The sequence below is a fragment of the Bombina bombina genome, chromosome 4 (genome assembly GCF_027579735.1).
Source record: "Bombina bombina isolate aBomBom1 chromosome 4, aBomBom1.pri, whole genome shotgun sequence".
In the NCBI taxonomy this organism is placed as follows: domain Eukaryota; kingdom Metazoa; phylum Chordata; class Amphibia; order Anura; family Bombinatoridae; genus Bombina; species Bombina bombina.
In genome coordinates, this window is record NC_069502.1 from 7151947 (window position 1) to 7177007 (window position 25061).

Sequence of the window (25061 nt, forward strand, 5' to 3'; positions counted from 1 at the left end):
GCCGCGATCACCACTTTCTTCAGCACTGTCGCAAATTGGTACCGGGACAGGTTGGACCCATCCGAATGCACCAAGAACTGAGATGAACCTCGAGTGCGCTGCGCCGTATAAGCCCACGTCATCGATACTGGGCAGGCACCCGAGGCTGAAGGGGTCAGGGTCAACCATGCCCCTCTCACTTCCTGGTCCATCTTCGAATGCGGGATAAACAATAACAGATTATCCCCGGCCCATTTGACATGGGCCAACTGCATTCCCGACTTGACCGCCTCCTTTGAGGCAGCTACCAACTCCCCCGGCCTAAGGGCTGCAAAGAATGCCAAAGAGAAAGCACACTGAAACAGCTTCTTTTCTCCGGGTTCAATGCACACTTCCCCTATGGTGTTGAGCAACTTGGTTAGCCTGCACAATGTCACTGGCTCCTGGGCATCTCTCGCCCTGCCTTCTAACCTGCCCCAACCCTTAAGCACCTGTCATACCAGAAACCCCTTTGTGATGTTAGGCAATTCTAATAGGTTACAGAAAAAGGAGATAGCTGCTATCTTGTTAGCTATAGCCCCTTTAGAAATCCCCTGTCTGTTCCAACCGGCGAGCCACTTCAACAACAACTCCCAAGGGACTCCCTCTACCGCGGTGCCCTGCTCAAGACAATAACCTGCCCACTCACCCCAGTGTTGTGAATAGGCCCTCCATGTATTCAGCACCAGGGACGCCCACACCAGATGCCCTACAGACCTCCATGCCCCGCGAACTGCCAAATAGAGGGGGGACAAGGTAAGAAAGCTGCAGCCGCTTTAGGAGCCAGTCTGCGGAACTGCTCCTATTGGAACCTTGATAGTGCGTCCGCCAGGGTGTTATTGACCCCGGGGATGTGTCTCGCAGCAAACTGAACATTGTATTGCAAGCACCTAAGCACCAGCTGGCGCAAGTATCTAACCACTATAGGCGATGAAGCAGACAATCTATTTATGGCAAACACTGCGCTAGCATTGTCCGTCCAAAACACAATGAACCAGTCCTTTAGGACCAGTCCCCATAGCTCCATAGCCACAACTATGGGGAGGAGCTCCAGGAGCGTTAGGTTCCTAGTCAAGCCCCTCTGCACCCATGACAGGGGCCATGGTTTGGCACTCCATTGTCCATCAAGGTAAGCACCGTACCCGAATGCCCCAGCTGCATCTGTCAGCAGATACACTGTCTTACTGGAGGCCCTGGGGGCACGCCAGAGCAGCGTACCATTAAATTCCCACAGAAAACGCTCCCATACCCTAAGGTTTTCCCGCATCTCCTCCGAGACGGCGATCCTACATGCACCTTTGGGAAAGGAAACGCATGACCCATGGGTATGATTTTGCATGCAAAATTGAGCAGCCCTAGTACTGATTGCAGTTCCCTCATGGGCATGCTCCTTGCCACCATCGCATTGCGTACCGCTGTGAGCATGGCATTTACTTTGCCAGTGGGAAGATGACATAGCTTTGCAGCAGTGTCTATCTCGATCCCCAAGTATGTGAGTCTCGTACAGGGGCCCTGCGTCTTATCCTCAGCCAGCGGCACGCCCAATTGCGCCATTAATCCCCTCATTACTGTCATGAGCCGGTCGCATTCCCGAGTTTCCGCGCCGGCTACCAGCAGAAAATCATCTAGGTAGTGGCCGACCACTCCCCCGCCTGTGGCTGTCACAATCGCCCAATGCAGAAACGTGCTAAATTCCTCGAAGTAAGCACAGGATAGCGAGCAACCCATGGGCAGGCATTTATCAATGAAATAATTGCCTTCAAATTTACACCTGAATGAAGAGTGTTGTATGGGGAGTAGCCGAAAGGCGGACTCGATGTCCATCTTGGCTAGCAGCGCGCCCGGCCCCGCTGCTATCACAAACTCCAATGCCTGATGAAAGGATTGATATGACACCGAGCTTATCATCGGGTCTATTGCGTCATTAACGGACGCGCCTTTCGGGTATGACAAATGTTGTATCAGGCGAAATTTCCCCGGGTCCTTCTTAGGGACCACACCCCCAGTTGTGAAATAACCAGCGTGGGGATGGGAGGCCTTTCAAACGGACCCGCAAACCTCCCAAAGGCAATTTCCTTACCCAATCTTGCCCTTACCTCCCCCGGCATTTCATATGCCGACTTTAAATTCCTGTGTGAGGCCGACCTTACCACCACCACCTTACCACCACCCCCATGGTTGATATTCTAAAGCCTCCCTATCAGGGTAGGCAGCCAACCAAGGCCTAATTGCGTCCAGCCTTAGGGGTGTTGGAGCTCTTTTGTCCAGATCCCCCATTATTTGCCCCGCAGTAAGCTCCACTCTCTTTCCGCTTCGGGCAGTCGGAGCCTGGATGTTGTCCGCCGCAGTACATGCAGGCGTGACGAAAGAAGCATGATGCCCCTTTATCACACTGCTTCTCGTTGTACCGCCAACACTCCCTGCCCCGCCGCTTGACCAGACCCTGAGGCCTAGGGGCCCTGCACGCTTAATCGACCCCCCCTTCTCAGGGACAAGTAGGGACCATAGGTCCAAGTCCTTGACCCCGAAATTAGGTACGGTGTTCCCAACCATTTTCCTCCTGAATTAGCTATCGTAGGCTCTCCACATGCCTTCCACATATCTGTTATAAATGCATTCTATAATTTCCGCATAATTAATCACGTCCACGGCGGCCTCCGGCCTCTGCTTTATGTAACAGGAGGAGAAGACTTGGAAGCACCGCCTCCATTCTTCAAACGTATCTGGATGCTGGAACTTTTTTGGTCCAGTACCATCCTCGCTGCGCTCCTTGTCGCGCTGTGTTTCCAGCGACAGCTCGAACATGTTCACATATTTGTGATCACAAATTTTCTGAACCGTCTTGGGCTTAAGATGTGCATGGAGGCAGTGTATCTTGCAGGGGTATGAATCCCTTTGCAGTGCCACCTTTCTCACACTAACCGCTTGTCCCTGCGCCTGTCCTGCGCTAGTCCCCTCCGTAGCACTGATTGCGGAGGCCACAGAGACGCTCTGCACAGCAGGCAGCATAGAATGCTCCACGCTACCTACACCTCTAGCCTGATTTCGCTCTGCAACTAGAAGCTTCAGCATCCTAAACATGTGATGCTGGCCCTTGCTATTAAGCCCTAGCTTCCTTCCCCCATCTGAGTCTGAATCAGTGCTATAGTCAGTGTCAATGGTGTGTGACATTTGCAATAAATTTCTCTCATCAGCTGCAGAGGTGGAAGGTGCCGTTGATTCGGATGCTGCTCCTGCTGATCCTCTTCCTGCTGCTTGCACGGCTGTCCCTGCTCCTGCTGCGCTGGAGGTCTCTGCCACTGGCGCTGAAGCCATTGTGCCCTGGAAGGAAGAAACAAACAAGAGGGGAGTATCCAGGCCTGCCACATGTCCCCCTTGACTGCCACCCCTAAGGGAGGTAGATGTGCTAGCCCCGGCCCTAATGGGAAACACATTCGCACCCCCCACGTCATGATCCCCACTCCATTCCTCCATTGCCTCTGACTGGGTGGTCATGACCCTGGGGCTGCGCACTGCTTCAGCACCTGCGTGCTGACCCCTCTCTGCACTTGCCCTAGAGCTGCGCAGCACCCCTGGGCCTCCCTGCTGCACAATTTCCCCATTTGCAACAGCCGTTGCCACACTGTCTCCTGGTTGGTGCTCATATGTTGCGCTAATAGGGGCCCCCGTTTGCGCTCTCTGACTCCCCCTTTGAGCGCTGCATGCCCCCACATACTCATGCCTGCCAAACTTAGGCCAAACTTAGGCCCCCTAAGTCTCCCCCTTTGCAAGCCGCACCCCCTATGCAGTAATGGTGTCCTATTCCCAGACCCTAAAGCTGCAGAGCGTTGCGCAGCGGAGCAGGCCTGCCTGGATACTCCCCACTCACCTGTGGCAAGTACCCGGCTAGGCCTCTTTCTGGCACCTGGAGCTCCTCTTGCCACTCCCTGTTCCGGCCATCTGCCCGCACTGACACCGGAAGTGACTTCACGTGCGGCAGACGTCAAACCGGAAGTGGGAGCGGTCAACGCTAGGCCGCAACCGGAGCCTGCGTTAGAGGTTGCAGGCTCCAACTGAGCCACCAATGATGTGCTGGGGCCTGGACCGGAAGGGATGGTGGGCTGGTGTGAGGGAGAAGGCCCAAACTGCGCCGTGGACTGCGCCACCAATGATGCATCCGGACCAGGCCCAAAAGGCCCGGCCGGATGGTGTGAGACACTAGGCCCCATTATTGCAGGGGTCACCACCGGAGGTAGGACGGTGGCAGTGAGAGCCTTAAACAGGCCCACAACAGCCGCCGCCGCCTCCTGGGACATACCGGAGGCCGTAAGGGCCCCTAGGCCGGCTTCCATTGCCCTATCTAATTGTGAGGGCACCCCTGCATCCGCCCTGCCTGTAACCACAACAGTATCAGGCTCGGCAGATACAGCCCCTGAGGGTGGTACAATAGCAGGGATAGCATGTCTGGGTGGAATGGAAGAGGATACTGGCCTGTCTTTCACCGGAGTTGGTGGCACAACATCCTCAACCTCTTCTTCTCTTTGCAAGGATCTCCCAGGCGTCTCCCTGAAGCAAATGGGCACAGCAGCACTTCTCCTGGAACGAGACATCTTCGCTGGAAGGATGGCACAGAAACTTTCTCCTTGAAAATCCCAGGCAGAAGAGGCCAGATTGTTCCAGAACTTCCCTTATAAGTGGTAAGCTTAAGACCTCCCCTAACTTTGCAACATTGTTGCTACTACACTGCACTGGGATTTTCACTAACCTGTCATGCTCATCCCTTTACTCCATTACAGGAGACTCTGCTCCCTTCTTTCATGGTGATGAGAGTCCATCAGACCCCATCGTTTTTCTTCTGGTGGTAGCTGTATTTTTTTTTTCCACCTCTTTTTTCCCTGCTTCATTTTTAATCTTATTATTTTTCCAACTTTTTTTTTTTGATTGGCTACACATCATACTAGTTTACAGTAAGTTGGGAGGGGGTTTATAGAGCTCTTAGAGGTTGGGAATTTTTGCCTCCACCTAATGGTCAAGAAGAGTAATTCCCAGAAGTAATAGACTCTCACCACCCAGAAAGAAAGGAATTTATCTGGTAACCATTTATTTATTGATAAGCAGTTTGCAACTTTGGCTACAGTCAATGGCCGAGGGTGTTGTTTTTATGCATACTTATGCTATAGTAAGCACTACCATATTTACTTTCAGATACTTCCTCATTATTCAAGCAGCTGCATTTGTGGGGACTGAAGCTTGGAATACCAGCTCGGGTAATACTGACTGTTTTTCTAGCATGCAGTATAACAATCTGTGTTTTTGAGCTTATACATCTACAGTTCCAGTTGCGGATAAGAACTATGCTGTCAATCAAGGGAGCCATGCAGAGTGGCATTGGGATTTCATTTTGTGAACAGAGCCTTCTGTGAGTAGTTCCATCTAAGAGCTCTATTGATTTACAGAGACATACTTCACTATTCTAATATCTATGTCTTTGTTACAGATGGCACCGTACTACTTCTGAGGATTTCCGGATGTGCTTTGGGACTCAATTTATTTATTTTAGCTTAGTATTGTTTAAATAATTTTTTCAGATTGTATAATAAATTTGTTACATTTTATTGTTAAATTAGGTCTTTAAGAAAGTTATTTGAGCAATAATTGTTTTGTATATTATAAATTCTCTACTACCTAGGCTTGGGAAACTTGAGAATTTGGTTGGTGTGGGTACTTGGAAAGTGGACATTCTCAACCTTTTTTGTTGAAATACTTTTTTTGACTGGAATGCACACTTTTATGGTGTGACTACTTGGAAAGGGAGAATTCCGGGCTGTTCCATTCAGTTTTATATTAATCTGTGCTATGAATGATGAAAATTATTATTTTTAGTTTTTGCCTAATCAAATGACAGTTCTGACTTGTTCTGTTCTTCTATTATGGCTTTTCCCCAAACCCTAATTATATATATATTTTTTATACATTGTAAACACGCAAGAATTTGGTTTTGTGTTTATTTGATCTGATCATGATCAAGGGTCTCCAAACAGTGGCGGCTGGTGACTTTTGAAGCTGGGGGAGCACTAGCCCCGCCCCTCAGATGGCTCCGCCCATTTTAATGTGTGTGTGTGTATATATATATATATATATATATATATACACACACACACACACACACACAGACACTATATATATATATATATATATATATATATATACATACACACACACTATATATATATATATATATATATATATATATACATACACAATATATATATATATATATATATATATATATACATATACACACACACACTATATATATATATATATATATATATATATATATATATATATATATATATATATATATATATATATATATATATATATATATATATACAGGGAGTGCAGAATTATTAGGCAAGTTGTATTTTTGAGGATTCATTTTATTATTGAACAACAACCATGTTCTCAATGAACCCAAAAACTCATTAATATAAAAGCTGAATATTTTTGGAAGTAGTTTTTAGTTTGTTTTTAGTTTTAGCTATTTTAGGGGGATATCTGTGTGTGCAGGTGACTATTACTGTGCATAATTATTAGGCAACTTAACAAAAAACAAATATATACCCATTTCCATTATTTATTTTTACCAGTGAAACCAATATAACATCTCAACATTCACAAATATACATTTCTGACATTCAAAAACAAAACAAAAACAAATCAGTGACCAATATAGCCACCTTTCTTTGCAAGGACACTCAAAAGCCTGCCATCCATGGATTCTGTCAGAGTTTTGATCTGTTCACCATCAACATTGCGTGCAGCAGCAACCACAGCCTCCCAGACACTGTTCAGAGAGGTGTACTGTTTTCCCTCCTTGTAAATCTCACATTTGATGATGGACCACAGGTTCTCAATGGGGTTCAGATCAGGTGAACAAGGAGGCCATGTCATTAGATTTTCTTCTTTTATACCCTTTCTTGCCAGCCACGCTGTGGAGTACTTGGACGCGTGTGATGGAGCATTGTCCTGCATGAAAATCATGTTTTTCTTGAAGGATGCAGACTTCTTCCTGTACCACTGCTTGAAGAAGGTGTCTTCCAGAAACTGGCAGTAGGACTGGGAGTTGAGCTTGACTCCATCCTCAACGCGAAAAGGCCTTTGATGATACCAGCCCAAACCAGTACTCCACCTCCACCTTGCTGGCATCTGAGTCGGACTGGAGCTCTCTGCCCTTTACCAATCCAGCCACGGGCCCATCCATCTGGCCCATCAAGACTCACTCTCATTTCATCAGTCCATAAAACCTTAGAAAAATCAGTCTTGAGATATTTCTTGGCCCAGTCTTGACGTTTCAGCTTGTGTGTCTTGTTCAGTGGTGGTCATCTTTCAGCCTTTCTTACCTTGGCCATGTCTCTGAGTATTGCACACCTTGTGCTTTTGGGCACTCCAGTGATGTTGCAGCTCTGAAATATGGCCAAACTGGTGGCAAGTGGCATCTTGGCAGCTGCACGCTTGACTTTCTCAGTTCATGGGCAGTTATTTTGCGCCTTGGTTTTTCCACACGCTTCTTGCGACCCTGTTGACTATTTTGAATGAAACGCTTGATTGTTCGATGATCACGCTTCAGAAGCTTTGCAATTTTTACAGTGCTGCATCCCTCTGCAAGATATCTCACTATTTTTGACTTTTCTGAGCATGTCAAGTCCTTCTTTTGACCCATTTTGCCAAAGGAAAGGAAGTTGCCTAATAATTATGCACACCTGATATAGGGTGTTGATGTCATTAGACCACACCCCTTCTCATTACATAGATGCACATCACCTAATATGCTTAATTGGTAGTAGGCTTTCGAGCCTATACAGCTTGGAGTAAGACAACATGCATAAAGAGGATGATGTGGTCAAAATACTCATTTGCCTAATAATTCTGCACTCCCTGTATATACACACATTACACAATTATATATATATATATATATATATATATATACATACGCCATTTTATAATACTAATTAGTTTTTCTTCATTTTAAATGTAATTGTGTAGATTTAGGAACCCCCTAGCAGCTGCTAAACCCCATAATTGAAGCTGTATACCTTCATATTAAGATCTTTACTTACAAGTTACAGTGTCCTACTCGCTCATGCTATGTTTGTTGGGCAGGGCTGGCTATACACATGTGGTATGGGATCTCCCCTGATGACATCACTGCTGACTGCTCCTGTGAAAACTATGCTGAGCATCGGAGCATTTTAAAACTGCTTGTGCCTTGTTCCCAGCAGTTGCGAGGAGTCCAGAGAGCAATGAGGCATGACAATGGACAGTGGGAACATGTAGAGCACACACTCTCCCACCCCCGGCAGACAAAATATGAGCTGTGTCTGCAATAAGCTATTCATCCATAGCAGCACTGAAGCTGTAGCTGTATCTCTGTCAGAATCTCACTCACAGCGTTTTCAAATCTGATCTCTTCTGCTAGTGCTGTGTGCTGTGCATTGGTTGCAGGCTGTTTATTTGCAAGATAATCTTGCAAATAAACAGCCTGCAATACACAGCACAGCACTAGCAGAAGAGATCTGATTTGAAAACACTATGAGTGAGATTCTGACAGAGATACAGCTACAGCTTCATTGCTGCTACGGATGAATAGCTTATTGCAGACACAGCTCATATGCATATTTTATCTTTCTGCCGTGGGTGGGAGAGTGTGTGCTCTACATGTTCACACTGCTCTTTTAAAAAGGGCGTCCTGGCAAAATCTGCTGGATATGCAGTAATAGCGAAGTTTCAGACACTGCTTTATTTAAATAAGGAACACCGCTCCTATTTAGGCTCCCCAATCTGCCACCCTCCCCAAACTGCCACCCTAGGCCCGTGCCTTGTCAGCCTGGCTGGCTGCTCTACATCAGTTAGCAGCAGGGTGCTCCTTAGGCTTCCAAAGGCGGGCTAGCACCAGCAGCAAGCAACAATTAGAATAAAGATGTTAGAGATTTGGTTTGCAATTAAAGTGCAACAACAAGAGAACACACCTTGTTTTACAGAGCTCCTCTCCACTCAACGGCTATCTCCTCAATGAGATTTTCGCGCTGTTGAGGGGGAGGAGCCTCGTGAGGCTGGCTAAGACAGTGGGAGGAGGCAGAGGCAGAGCACAGGCTGAAGCCCAACACCGCACACTTCAGCCTGTGCGATTAAGGCTCTATGAGCAGTGCCGGTCTGGGAGGAGCTACACCTGCACAGTGAAGTATAGGATCACTGTGCAGGGTAGGGGCTCTCTCTGATCGCACGTGCGATGGTTAGGGTGTGTGCACAGCAGCCTGCCTGGTCGGGAGAGGAGGAGTGAGATGAGAAGCTAGTGACGTCAGCTGTCAGGCAGAGCCAAATACTGTCTGCTATGCTCTGTTGTCCGCCCGGTCCTAGCTCCCTCCCTCCTGCCTCCTAGACCTAGGCTAGTAGTAGTAAAGTATGTACAGACACAGTAATAGAGTACAGAGTCTCAGACAGTATACTAGGCAGTTGCTGGGGATAATAATAAAATATAAATTTTTCAGATAGGATCATAGGAGGCTATTAGAAAAATTATATTTTATTAAACAAATATTTATTTATTTTTGGCTCATTTTTTTTTTTTTTGGGCTCAATTTTTTTTCCTCCTTGCCCTGATTGGGGGTTCACGTGCGAATGTGAACAAATGGAGGAGCCTCCACTGTCTCCAAATCTGGTTGAACCCCTTAACACAATTGTATACATATATACTTCATGCGGTACAAAGCTCATTGTAACTCATAATGTATATATATATATATACGTCTGAGCTGCAGGCATCTGCCTGCATATGAAACCGGAGCAAGATTGAAGGCAGATGCCTGATTGTTACAGACGGTGACAGGGAGTGTCACTATCTGTAAAGATTATTTGCTGGTGCCAGCGGGAGGTATGGGAGGGAAAGCGGGAGGCAGATGGGTGGTCCAGCGTCAGAGGGGGGAAGGAGTGTGATGGACCCTACACTGCAGATAAAAAATGAAGGGGGAGGGAGGGATGGGGAGCTACACTACAGTAAAAAGTAGGGTGTGGGTCCTATTTAAAAATTGCCAAGTGGGTGGACCACTACACTACAGAAAAAATAAAAAGTAAAATAAAAAAATATGTATTTATAGGTATTGGCAGATGGCTCTCAGTACTAAAGATGGCGACAATTAGTGGTAGGGGGAGGGAAATAGAGTTATTTGGGGGGGGATCAGGGATGTGGGGAGGTTGAGGGGAATAATTACACTGTATATATATATATATATATATATATATATATATATATATATATATATATATATATAAAAATATAAAAATAATTAAAAAAAATAAATAAACTGCATATCTGCCAGTAACTAAGGTGGTGGTGACCAGTGGGGGGTGGGGAAGAAAGACAGTTTTTTGGGAGGGATCATGTAGGGATGAGGGGATGGTAAGTGTCGTTTGGAAGGGTAATCTTCACACTACAGTTAAAATTAACCTTAAAAGCTACCTGATTAACTCCTTCACTACCGGGAATAATAAAAGTGTGGTGTGCAGCTGCAATAATCAGCATTCTTATTACTGAAAACCAAAGGCAAAGCCATATATGTCTGCTATTTCTGAACAAATGGGATCCCAGAAAAGCTTTTAAAATCATATATGTCATTATTGCACTAAGGGTATGCAAATAATTTCAGTGAGAACTCCAAAGTTTGTGAAAAAGTGAACTATTTTTTTTATATAATCACATTTGACAGCAAAATGGTGGCATGAAATATACTAAAATGGGCCTAGATCAATACCTTGGGTTGTCTACTTAGAAAATATATAGTTTTGATTCGTAAATAAAAAAAAAAAACAACAAGGCCCCTACTTATCAAGCCATCAACCGCAAATACAATGGAATTCCACAGTGTATTTGTGGCGAGCCTGATTCGCCTTAGTTATCAAAGGCTACAGACCGGCAAAAGTAGAATTTAGTGAAGTAACATACGATCCGCCGGACTCAGTCCGACACAGATCGATGCTTACGTCACTACAGATGTTCCGAATGCAAGTTCAGCACAATCTGACTACTTTTGCTAGTTATCAAATAACTAGCAGGTACGCTCAACACTTTTCTGGCCCAGCATACCTGGTTTTCAATTTGCCGCCCTGGAGGTGGTGGATACCATAGGAATCAAGAGAGACCCAGGCGCCTACCCTAAGGAGGCTAGGTTAAAAAGTGTGTCTAAAATAGGTTTAATAAACAATAGTTAAAAATAATAATATTATTTAAAAAATAATTAATTATTTTTTAAATAATATTATTATTTTTAACTATTGTTTATTAAACCTATTTTAGACACACTTTTTAACCTAGCCTCCTTAGGGTAGGCGCCTGGGTCTCTCTTGTTTTCGCATTCATCCCATCGGGTAAAGCTAGGAGTTACCTACCCCCAGGCATACAGGTTCACATCAGGCGCTTAGGCCAACCCCTTTTTCACCATACCATAGGAATCAATGGGAGTCTGACAGCAGCGAAAGCTCATGTTCGCTGCTGCCCGATATCCCATTGATTCCTATGGTAATGTCTACACCTAACACCTTAACATGTACCCCGAGTCTAAACACCCCTAATCTGCCCCCCCTACACCGCCGCCACCTACATTATACTTATTAACCCCTAAACCGCCACTCTCTGAGCCCACCGCCAATAAATAAATTGTTTAACCCCTAAACCGCCAGTCACAGAGCCTACCGCCACCTACATTATATTTAGTAACCCCTAATCTGACGCCCCCAATGTCGCCGCCACTATACTAAAGTTATTAACCCCTAAACCTAAGTCTAACCCTAACCCTAACACCCCCTAGCTTAAATATAATTTAAATAAATCTAAATAAAAATTCCTATCATTAACTAAATTATTCCTATTTAAAACTAAATACTTACCTGTAAAATAAACCCTAAGATAGCTACTATATAACTAATAGTTACATTGTAGCTAGCTTAGGGTTTATTTTTATTTTACAGGCAACTTTGTATTTATTTTAACTATGTAGAATAGTTATTAAATAGTTATTAACTTTTTAATAACTTCCTAGTTAAAATAAATACAAATGTACCTGTAAAATAAAACCTAACCTAAGTTACAATTACACCTAACACTACACTACAATTAAATTAATTAAATAAATTAACTACAAATTAACTACAATTAAATAAAATTAAATAAAATTAACTAAAGTACAAAAAAACACACTAAATTACAGAAAATAAAAAAATAATTACAAGAATTTTAAACTAATTACACCTAACCTAATCCCCCTAATAAAATAAAATAAAAAAGCCCCCCAAAATAATAAAAATCCCTACCCTATACTAAATTACAAATAGCCCTTAAAAGGGCTTTTTGCGGGGCATTGCCCCAAAGTAATCAGCTCTTTTACCTGTAAAAAAAAATACAATACCCCCCCAACATTAAAACCCACCACCCACACACCCAACCCTATTTTAAAACCAAACAAAACCCCCCTTAAAAAAACCTAACACTATCCCCTTGAAGATCACCCTACCGTGAGAAGGCATCTTCTATCTTCACCCATCCAACGAGGAGCGGGTCCATCTTGAAGACATCCGAAGCGGAGCATCCATCCAGACTGACGACTACCCGACGAATGACGGTTCCTTTAAATGACGTCATCCAAGTTGGCGTCCCTTGAATTCCGATTGTCTGATAGAATTCTATTAGGCAATCGGAATTAAGGTATGAAAAATCCTATTGGCTGATGCAATCAGCCAATAGGATTGAGCTTGCATTCTATTGTCTGATTGCAACAGCCAATAGAATGCAAACTCAATCCTATTGGCTGATTGGATCAGTTAATAGGATTGAACTTCAACACTTTGTTTAGTTGCGGCAGGGTCCGGGAGCGGCAGGATAGGGGTTAATAACTTTATGTAGGTGGCGGCGGTATAGGGTGTGGCAGATCAGGGGTTAATATGTATAATGTAGGTGACGGTGGGCTCCGTGAGCAGCGGTTTAGGGCTTAATAACTTTATTTAGTTGCGGGGGGCTCCGGGAGCGGCGGTTTAGCGGTTAATATATTTATTAGAGTTGCGGCGGGGGACTCTGGAAGCGGCGGTATAGGAGGTAAAACAGTATAGTATAGTGTGGGTGCTTAGTGACAGGGTAGCAATAAAGCTGTAAAAAAGCCAAAGAGCAGCGAGATCAATGACTGTTAGTTAACAACAGTTCGCTGCTCATCGCTCTGTACTTGGTGCGCGGCTTTTTGACAGCTTTTTTGATAATTTTGGAGAGTGTATTCAGGTCCGCGGCATCGATGTTAGGTGAACTTAGGCGAGCGTATTGGGGCCGTTGAATGCAGGTAAGTTGACAGCTTGATAAGTAGGGGCCCAAGGCTCTATTTCTGTTTAAATTGAGTGATAGCAAAAATGCTTAAAATTCTTTTGTATTTTGGGAAAGTTCTTCTTTGAAAATCCTGGAAGCAAAGGGGTTACTTTATGTTTGAACCATTGGTGTCCATAGGCAAATTAACTTACAGTGAGATTACAAGTTTTGTAGTATGGTGGGTTATGGCTATACCACTGAAAAATTGGCCATTGTGCATGGAATATGGAGATCTCCTGTATTACAAGTCGCTGAGGTACGGCTATAACGCAAGCATTTTAGCCTTAACGCAATTCTCCATGTCGAACTCAAAAAATGGCTTTTGAGTGCGATATTTTCATTGCGTATTACTAGTCATTTGGCCAGGCTATAACGCTAGCATTATAGTTCATACCGCAATGATCGTTACTGCTATCTTAGACCAGTAGTTATAGATTTCACGAAACAAAAATGTTTCACAAAAATTCATAACTAAAATGTTTCAAAGTACACTAACACCCACAAGCTACAGTATTAACCCCTAAACTGCCATCCCTAGCATCGAAAATACTTTATTAAACCTATTAACCCCTAATTCGCCAACACCCCACATAGCCAACGCTAAATAAACCTATTAACCCCTAAACTGCCGGGCCCGCACATTGCAACTACTAAACTAAACCTATTAACCCCTAAACTGCTGGCCCCCCACATCGCAAATCACTAAATTAAACTATTAATGCCTAAACCTAACACCCCCTAATTTTAAATTAAATTTACAATATCACCATCTTTAAATAAATACAAACTGACCTGTGAAATAAAAAAAAAACTAAGTTTAATCTATAAAGTAACATAACATTACTTTCTTTCATGTAATTGGCAAGAGTCCATGAGCTAGTGATGTATGGGATATACAATCCTACCAGGAGGGGCAAAGTTTCCCAAACCTCAAAATGCCTATAAATACACCCCTCACCACACCCACAATTCAGTTTTACAAACTTTGCCTCCTATGGATGTGGTGAAGTAAGTTTGTGCTTGATTTTCTACATTGATATGTGCTTCTCAGCATTTTGAAATCCGATTCCTCTCAGAGTACTGTACAGTAAATATCAGAGGGATGTGAAGGGAGTATCACCTATTGAATTTTATAGTTTTCCTCGCGGAAAATCTTTTTCATAGGTTCTCTATTATCGGTCGTAGAGATTAATCTCCTACCTCCATTTTCAGATCGACGATATACCCTCATATTCCACTACCTCTACTAATAACCATTTCAGTACTGGTTTGGCTATCTGCTATATGTGGATGGGTGTCTTTCGGTAAGTATGTTTTCATTACTTAAAACACTTCCAGCTATGGTTTGGCACTTTATGTATTAATATAAAGTTCTAAATATTTGTATTGTACTTATATTTGCCATGATTCAGGTTTATGTGTATTTCTTTTTGCAGACTATCAGTTTCATATTTGGGAAAAAACATATTTAGGAAAATATTTTTCTTACCGGGGGTTTAGTCTTTTTTCAAATTAACTGCTTTTTCTTTAAAATTTCGCAGGCAAAATTAGGCTTGCTAGGTCGCAAAATGCTGATGTTTATCATTCTTGGCGTGAGAATTTTTTTGGCACGAAGGTACGTTCAATGATGCAAATTCGTCATTTCCGGCGCCTTAGTCCAGCGTCGGAGTGTGTTACTTCCGGATGTTGTTAGAGCCCAAAAAATTTTGCGTTGTGCGTCATACTTGCCGCAAAATAATTTCATTATTTAAAACACTATTCCTATATGCCTCTTGCCTTTTTTTTCTATGTCAGAGGGCTATGCTGTTTGCATTATTTTCCCATTCCTGAAACTGCCATATAAGGAAATTGACAATTTTGCTTTATATGTTGTTTTTTTCTCTTACATTTGCAAGATGTCTCAATCTGATCCTGTCTCAGAAACCACTGTTGGAACCCTGCTGCCTGAGAACAGTTCTACCAAAGCTAAGTGTATCTATTGTAAATTTGTGGAGATTATTTCTCCAGCTGTGGTATGTAATAGTTGTCATGATAAGCTTTTGCATGCAGATAATGTATCCATCAGTAATAATACAATGCCTGTTGTTCCTTCAACATCTAATGTACATGATATACCTGTGAATATAAAAGATTTTATTGCTGATGCAATTCAGAAGGCTTTGTCTGCTATCCCGCCTTCTAATAAACGTAAAAGGTATTTTAAAACTTCTCATAAAGTTGATGAGATTTCAAATGACCGACAACATACTAAATTATCATCCTCTGATGAAGATCTATCTGATTCAGAGGATCCTTCCTCAGATATTGATACTGACAAATCTACTTATTTATTTAAAATGGAGTATATTCATTCTTTGTTAAAAGAAGTGTTGATTACATTGGATATTGAGGAAACTAGTCTTCTTGATATTAAAACTAGTAAACATTTAAATTCTGTTTATAAACCTCCTGTGGTTACTCCAGAGGGTTTTCCAGTTCATGATGCTATTTCTGATATGATTTCTAAGGAATGGCATAGGCTTGGTACTTCTTTTATTCCTTCTTTAAGGTTTAAAAAATTGTATCCTTTGCCAGCAGTTAGATTGGAGTTTTGGGAAAAGATCCCCAAAGTTGATGGGGCTATTTTTACTCTTGCTAAACGTACTACTATTCCTATGGAATATAGTACTTCATTTAAGGACCCTTTAGATAAGAAACTTGAATCTTATCTAAGGAAAGCTTATTTATATTCTTGCTATCTTCTCCGGCCTGCCATTTATATGGCTGATGTTACAGCTGCATCAACATTTTGGTTGGAAAGTTTAGCGCAACAGGAAATGGATCCGGATTTGTCTAGCATTGTTTGCTTGCTTCAACATGCTAATCATTTTATCTGTGATGCCATTTTTGACATCATCAAAATTAATATGTCTTTAGCTATTTTAGCTAGAAGAGCTTTGTGGCTAAAATATTGGAATGCTGACATGGTATATACTGTAAGTCTAGATTACTATCTCTTTTTTTCCAAGGTAATAATTTATTTGGTTCTCAGTTGGATTCGATTATTTCAACTGTCACTGGGGGGAATGGAGTTTTTTTGCCTCAGGATAAAAGACCTAAGGGTAAATCTAAAGCTTCTAACTGTTTTTGTTCCTTTTGACAAAATAAGGAACAGAAACCTAATCCTTCCCCCAAAAAATCTGGTTCCAATTGGAAACCTTCTTCAAGTTGGAGTAAATTCAAGCCATTTAAGAAACCAAAGCCAGCCCCCAAGTCTGCATGAAGGTGCAGCCCTTATTCCAGATCAGCTGGTAGGGGGCAGATTAAGATTCTTCCAAGACATTTGGGCAGATTTTATCCAAAATCATTGGATTCCGAGTATTGTCTCTCAAGGGTACCTAATAGGATTTAGAGTAAAACCTCCTGTGAGAAGATATTTTTTTCTCACGCATCCCAGCAAATCCAGTAAAGGCTCAGGCTTTTCTGAAGTGTGTTTCAGACCTGGAGCTTTCAAGGGTAATCATACCAGTTCCGTTTCAGGAACAGGGTCTGGGGTTTTATTCAAATCTATTCATTGTCCCAAAGAAAGAACATTTATTCAGGCCAGTTCTGGAACTGAAAATTTTGAATTGTTGCCAACTTTCAAAATGGTGACTATAAGAACTATTTTGCCTTTTGTTCAGCAAGGGCATTATATGTCCACAATAGACTTACAGGATGCATATCTTCATATTCCGATTCATCCAGACCACTATCAGTTTCTGAGATTCTCTTTTCTAGACAAGCATTACCAATTTTTCGCTCTTCCATTTTGCCTAGCGACAGCTCCAAGAATCTTTTCAAAGATTCTCGGTGCCCTACTCTCTCTAATCAGAGAATGGGGTATTGTGGTGTTTCCTTATTTGGACGATATCTTGGTACTTGCTCAGTCTTTACATTCTGCAGAATCTCACACAAATCAACTAGTGTTGTTTCTTCAAAGACATGGTTGGAGGAACAATTCACCAAAAAGTTCATTGATTCCTCAGACAAGGGTCACCTTTTTAGGTTTCAAGATAGATTCAGTGTCCATGACTCTGTCTATAACCGACAAGAGACAATTAAAATTGGTTTCAGCTTGTTGGAACCTTCAGTCTATATCATTCCCTTCAGTAGCTATGTGCATGGAAGTCTTAGGTCTCATGACTGCAGCTTCGGAAGCAATCCCCTTTGCTTGTTTTCATATGAGACCTCTCCATCTTGGTATGCTGAATCAATAGTGCAGCATTTATACAAATATTTCACAATTAATATTCTTAAATCCCAATGTTTGACTCTCTCTGACTTGGTGGTTAAATCACCATCATATAGTTCAAGGGGCCTCTTTTGTTTGTCCAACCTGGACTGTGATCACAACAGATGAAAGTCTTTCAGGTTGGGAAGCTGTCTGGGGGTCTCTGATAGCACAAGAGGTTTGGAAATCTCAAGAGGCGAGGTTACCAATCAATATTTTAGAACTCTGTGCTATTTTCATGGCTCTTCAGGTTTGGCTCTGTTGAAGAGAGAACTGTTCATTTGCTTTCAGACAGACAGTATCACAACTGTGGCATATGTCAATCATCAGGGTGAGACTCACAGTCCCCACGCTATGAAAGAAGTATCTAGGATACTTGTTTGGGCAGAATCCAGCTCCTATCTAATTTCTGTGCTTCATATCCCAGGTGTAGACAATTGGGAAGCGGATTATCTCAGTCGTCAGACTTTACATCCGGGGGAGTGGTCACTCCATCCAGATGTCTTTTCTCAGATTGTTCATAATTGTGGGGTCTTCCAGAAATAGATCTGATGGCTTCCCATCTAAACAAGAAACTTCCCAGGTACCTGTCCCGGTCCAGGGATCCTCGGGCAGAAATGGTGGATACATTAGCAGTTCCTTGGTGTTACCAACCTGCGTATATCTTCCCGCCTCTAGTTCTTCTTCCAAGAGTGATCTCCAAGATCATCATGGAACAATCATTTGTGTTGCTGGTAGCTCCAGCATGGCCTCACAGGTTTTGGTATGCGGATCTTGTTTGGATGTCCAGTTGCCAACCTTGGCCACTTCCTTTAAGACTAGACCTTCTATCTCAAGGCCCGTTTTCCCATCAGCATCTCAAATCATTAAATTTGAAAGTATGGAAATTGAGCACCTAAAGCTTAGTCATAGAGGTTTCTCTGACTCAGTGATTAATACTATGTTACACTCTCGTAAATCTGTTTCTAGGAAGATTTATTATTGAGTTTGGAAGACATATTTCTTCTTTATGGTTTTCTTCTCATAAATTCTCCTGGTATTTGTTTAGAATTCCTAGAATTTTACAGTTTCTTCAGGATGGTTTGGATAAAGGTTTGTCTACAAGTTCCTTGAAGGGACACATCTCTGCTCTTTCTGTTTTATTTCACAGAAAGATTGCTAAGCTTCCTGATATTCACTGTTTTGTACAGGCTTTGGTCGTATCAAACCTGTCATTAAATCAATCTCTCCTCCTTGTAGTCTTAATTTGGTTTTGAAGGCTTTGCAGGCTCCTCCGTTTGAGCCTATGCATTCTTTGGACATTAAACTACGTTTTTGGAAAGTGTTGTTCCTTTTGGCCATCTCTTCTGCTAGAAGCGTTTCCGAATATCTGCTCTTTCTTGTGAATCTCCTTTTTTGATTTTCCATCAGGATAAGGCAGTTTTGTGGACTTCATTTAAATTTCTACCTAAGGTTGTGAATTCTAACAACATTAATAGAGAAATTGCTGTCCCCTCGTTGTGTCCTAATCCTAAGAATTCTTTGGAGAGATCCATACATTCTTTTGATGTTGTAAGAGCTTTGAAATATTATTTTGAAGCTACTAAAGATTTTAGGAAGACTTCTAGTCTATTTGTTAACTTTTCTGGTTCTAGGAAAGGTAGGAAGGCTTCTGCCGTTTTCTTGGCATCTTGGCTAAAGCTTTTGATTCATCAGGCTTATTTGGAGTCGGGTCAGGTCCCGCCTCAGAGAATTACAGCTCATTCTACTAGATCAGTCTACACTTTGTTGTCTTTTAAGAATGAAGATTCAGTTGATCAGATTTGCAAAGCAGCAACTTGGTCTTCTTTGTATTCATTTACTAAATTCTACCGTTTTGATGTATTTGCTTCTTTGGAAGCAGTTTTTGTTAGAAAAGATTTTCAGGTAGCTATTTCAGTTTGATTCCTTTGCTTATGTTTAAGTTTTTTCTTTTCATTTATGAGAATAAATTTATATTTTGAGTTGTGGATTAATTTTTTCCAGCGGAAAATGGCTGTTATTATTTTATCCCTCCCTCTCTAGTGACTCTTCTGTGGAGTTCCACACCTTGGGTATTACTGTCCCATATGTCACTAGCTCATGGACACTTGCCAAAGCAAACATAATGTATGTAAGAACTCTCCTGATAAATTAATTTATTTCGTATTGGCAAGAGTCCATGAGACCCACCCTTTTTATTGTGGTTATGATTTTTTTGTATAAAGCACAATTATTTCCAAATTCCTTTTGTTGATGCATTTTACTCCTTTCTTTATCACCCCACTACTTGGCTATTCATTAAACTGAATTGTGGGTGTGGTGAGGGGTGTCTTTATAGGCATTTTGAAGCTTGGGAAACTTTGCCCCTCCTGGTAGGATTGTATATCCCATACATCACTAGCTCATGGACTCTTGCAAATATGAAAGAAATGAATTTATCAGGTAAGTTCTTACATAAATTATGTCATTTTAAAACAATAAAATTAACAGAAAAAAAACTAAATTACAAATTTAAAAAATCCTAACTATGAAAAAAAATGACATTACAAAAAAAACAACTCTAAAATTATGAAAAATAAAAAACTCTAACGCCTAGATTTAGAGTTCTGCGTTAGCCGTCAAAACCAGCGTTAGGGGGTCTTAACGCTGGTTTTGGCCGCCCGCTGGTATTTAGAGTCAGTCAGTGAAGGGTCTAACGCTCACTTTCCAGCCGCGACTTTTCCATACCGCAGATCCCCTTATGTCAATTGCGTATCCTATCTTTTCAATAAGATCTTTCTAACGCAGGTATTTAGAGTCTTGGCTGAAGTGAGCGTTAGAACTCTAACGACAAAACTCCAGCCACAGAAAAAAGCCAGGAGTTAAGAGCTTTCTGGGCTAACGCCGGTTCATAAAGCTCTTAACTACTGTGCTCTAAAGTACACTAACACCCATAAACTACCTATGCACCCCTAAACTGAGGCCCCCCCACATCGCCGCCACTCTATTACATTTTTTTAACCCCTAATCTGTCGACCGCTCACCGCCGCAACCTACATTATCCCTATGTACCCCTAATCTGCTGCCCCTAACATCTCCGACCCCTATATTATATTTATTAATCCCTAATCTGCCCCCCCCCCAATGTCGCAGCTACCTACCTACAATTATTAACCCCTAATCTGCCGACCGGACCTCACCGCTACTATAATAAAGTTATTAACCCCTAATCCGCCTCACTCCTGCCTCAAAAACCCTATAATAAATAGTATTAACCCCTAATCTGCCCTCCCTAACATCGCCAACACCTAACTTCAAGTATTAACCCCTAATCTGCCGACCGGACCTCGCCGCTACTCTAATAAATGATTTAACCCCTAAAGCTAAGTCTAACCCTAACCCTAACACCCTAAGTTAAATATAATTTAAATCTAACAAAATAAAATAAATATTATTAAATAAATTATTCCTATTTAAATCTAAATACTTACCTGTAAAATAAACCCTAATATAGCTACAATATAAATAATAATTAGATGGTAGCTATTTTAGGATTAATATTTATTTTACAGGCAACTTTGTATTTATTTTAACCAGGTACAATAGCTATTAAATAGTTATTAACTATTTAATAGTTACCTAGTTAAAATAATTACAAAATTACCTTTAAAATAAATCCTAACCTAGGTTACAATTAAACCTAGCACTACACTATCAATAAATTAATTAAATAAATTATCTACAATTATCTACAATTAAATCAACTAAACTAAATTACAAAAAACAAACAAACACTGAATTACAAAAAACAAACAAACAAACACTAAATTACAAAAAATAAAAAAAGATTACAAGAATTTAAAACTAATTACACCTACTCTAAGCCCCCTAAAAAAATAACAAAGCCCCCCAAAATAAAAAAATGCCCTACCCTATTCTAAAATAAAAATTTAACAGCTCTTTTACCTTACCAGCCCTTAAAAGGGCCTTTTGCGGGGCATGCCCCAAAGAAAACAGCTCTTTTGCATTTAAATAAACATACAATAATTGATAATAATTGATCGGAACAGCCAATAGAATGCAAGCTCAATCTGATTGGCTGATTGGATCAGCCAATTGGATTGAACTTGAATCTGATTGGCTGATTCAATCAGCCAATCAGATTTTTCCTACCTTAATTCCGATTGCCTGATAGAATCCTATCAGCCAATCGGAATTAGAGGGACGCCATCTTGGATGATGTCATTTAAAGGAACCTTCATTCGGACTTAGGACGTCGGAACAAGAGGATGGATCCGCGTCGGCTGCTTCAAGATGGTCCCGCTCCGCTCCGGATGGAAGAAGATAGAAGATGCCGCTTGGATGAAGATGTTTGCCGGTCCGGATCTCCTCTTCTTGCCGGATAGGATGAAGACTTCGGAGCCTCTTCTGGACCTCTTCTTGACGGATAGGAGGAAGACTTCAGACCCTCTTCTGGACGGATCGGTGATACCCGGCGTGGTGAAGACAAGGTAGGGAGATCTTCAGGGGCTTAGTGTTAGGTTTTTTAAGGGGGGTTTGGGTTAGATTAGGGGTATGTGGGTGGTGGGTTGTAATGTTGGGGGGGTATTGTATGTTTATTTAAATGCAAAAGAGCTGTTTTCTTTGGGGCATGCCCAGCAAAAGGCCCTTTTAAGGGCTGGTAAGGTAAAAGAGCTGTTAAATTTTTATTTTAGAATAGGGTAGGGCATTTTTTTATTTTGGGGGGCTTTGTTATTTTTTTAGCGGGTTTAGAGTAGGTGTAATTAGTTTAAAATTCTTGTAATCTTTTTTTATTTTTTATAATTTAGTGGGGGTTTTTTTTGTAATTTAGTGTTTTTTTTTTTTGTAATTTAGTTTAGTTGATTTAATTGTAGATAATTGTAGATAGTTTATTTAATTAATTTATTGATAGTGTAGTGTTAGGTTTAATTTTAATTTAGGTTAGGATTTATTTTACAGGGGTTAATACATTTATTAGAGTAGCGGCGAGGTCCGTTCGGCAGATCAGGGGTTAATACTTGAAGTTAGGTGTCGGCGATGTTAGGGAGGGCAGATTAGGGGTTAATACTATTTATTATAGGGTTTTGGAGGCGGGAGTGAGGCGGATTAGGGGTTTATACATTTATTATAGTAGCGGTGAGGTCCAGTCGACAGATTAGGGGTTAATAATTGTAGGCAGGTGGCAGCGACGTTGGGGGCAGCAGATTATGGGTTAATAAATATAATATAGGGGTCGGCGGTGTTAGGGGCAGCAGATTAGGGGTACATAGGGATAGCGTAGGTTGCGACGGTGTACGGAGCGGCAGATTAGGGGTTAAAAATAATATGCAGGGGCAGCGATAGCGGGGGTGGCAGATTAGGGGTTTATAAGTGTAAGGCTAGGGGTGTTTAGACTCGGGGTACATGTTAGGGTGTTAGGTGCAGACTTAGGAAGTGTTTCCCCATAGGAAACAATGGGGCTGCATTAGGAGCTGAACGCTGCTTTTTGCAGGTGTTTTTTTTTTTCAGCTCAAACTGCCCCATTATTTCTTATGGGGGAATCGTGCACAAGCACGTTTTTGAAGCTGGCCGCGTCCGTAAGCACCGCTGGTATTGAGAGTTGCAGTGGCGGTAAATTATGCTCTACGCTCCCTTTTTGGAGCCTAACGCAGCCCTTCTGAGAACTCTCAATACCAGCGTTGTTTAAAAGGTGCGGGGGGGAAAGCACGTGTAGCTAATGCACCCCTTTGGCCGCAGAACTCTAAATCTAGGCGTAAGATCACAAAAAATAATAAATGAAATTATCCAAAATAATAAAAATTACACCTAATTTAATAGTCCTATAAAAACAAAAAAGCCCCCCCAAAATAGAAACACCTAACCTAACAATAAACTACCAATAGCCTCCACAGCTCCGTGCCTCCACAGCTCCATGCCACCGGGATGAAGATAGAAGATGCTACCATGATGGATGTAGATGTCGCCGCCTAGATGAAAATGGATGTCCAGACTTCAGGAACTCGATTTCCTGGGGTTAGTGTAAGGTTTTTATTTTTATTTTTTGGGGGTGTTTTTTTTTTGGATTATGGTTTTGGGCAGAAAAAGAGCTGAATGCCCTATTGAGGGCAATGCCCATACAAAGGCCCCTTTAGGGGCCTATTTATTATTGTGCGAGTGGACATGATCAGATATTGTGGATCATGTCCGCTGCACATCGATAAATGATCACAGCATATGCTCTCTGCATTTATCATCACACCAGCAGTCCTTGTGAACTGCTGGTGCCATGCCGCCCCTGCAGATTCGCAGCCAATTGGCCGCTAGCAGGGGGTGTCAATCAACCCGATCTTATTCATATTGTCGCCCGATCTTATTCATATTGTCGCCAAGTTATGGAGCAGCGGTCCTTAGACGCTCCGTACAGAGCTTGATAAATATACCCCTTAGTGTCAATGGGTATTTTAGGATTTTTTTAGACTTAGGTTTTTTTTATTTTGAGGGGTTGGTTGGGTGGGGGGTACTGTTAGGGGGACTTTGTAATTTTTAGGTAAAAGAGCTGTTTGCTTCAGGGCAATGCCCTACAAAAAGGTCCTTATAAGGGCTATTTGTAGTTTATTGTTGAGTTAGGGGTGTTTTTATTTGGGGGCTTATTTGTTTTTATAGGGCTATTAGATTAGGTGTAAATGTATTATTTTGAATAATTTCATTTTTTTTTTTTTAATCTTAGTGGTTTTTTATTTTTCGTAATTTTAGCATTTTTTTTCATAGTGTTTTTTTGTTTCATAGGGTTTTTTTAATCTTGGAATTTCGTATTTTAATTTGTAGTTTATTTTACTTTATTAGAATAGTTATGTTAGGTTAATTTATAGTTTAATCTAAGTTTTTCTTTTATTTCACAGGTAAGTTTTAATTTATTTTAAGATAGTTGTATTGTAACTTTTAATTTAAAGTTAGGGGGTGTTAGGTTTAGGGGTTAATAGTTTAATTGAGTGTTTTGCGATGTGGGGGGCTGTTAGTTTAGAGGTTAATACTTTATTATAGAGTTGGCAATGTGGGGGGCCGCGGTTTAGAGGTTAATAGGTTTATATAGTGTGGGCGATGTGGGGGACCGGTGGTTTAGGGGTTGATTGTTTTTATGTCGGCGATGTAGGGGGACGGTGGACTAGGGTGTTAACTAGGTTTTAACGTAATTTTCTTTTCCCCATAGACATCAATGGAGTTGCATTATGGTGATCGCCATACCGCAATCGCAAGTGTTATTTTTTTTCTGACACTTTCTTTCCATTGATGTCTCTGAGGGAAAGCAATCACGAGCACGTAAATTCGGGCCTTGGGTTTTGTGCGGTATGGAGCTTAATGCACCACAGCAAACAATTTTTTGCGGTATTTACGCACCCGGTTTAGCACAACACTTGCAATCTCGGCCTT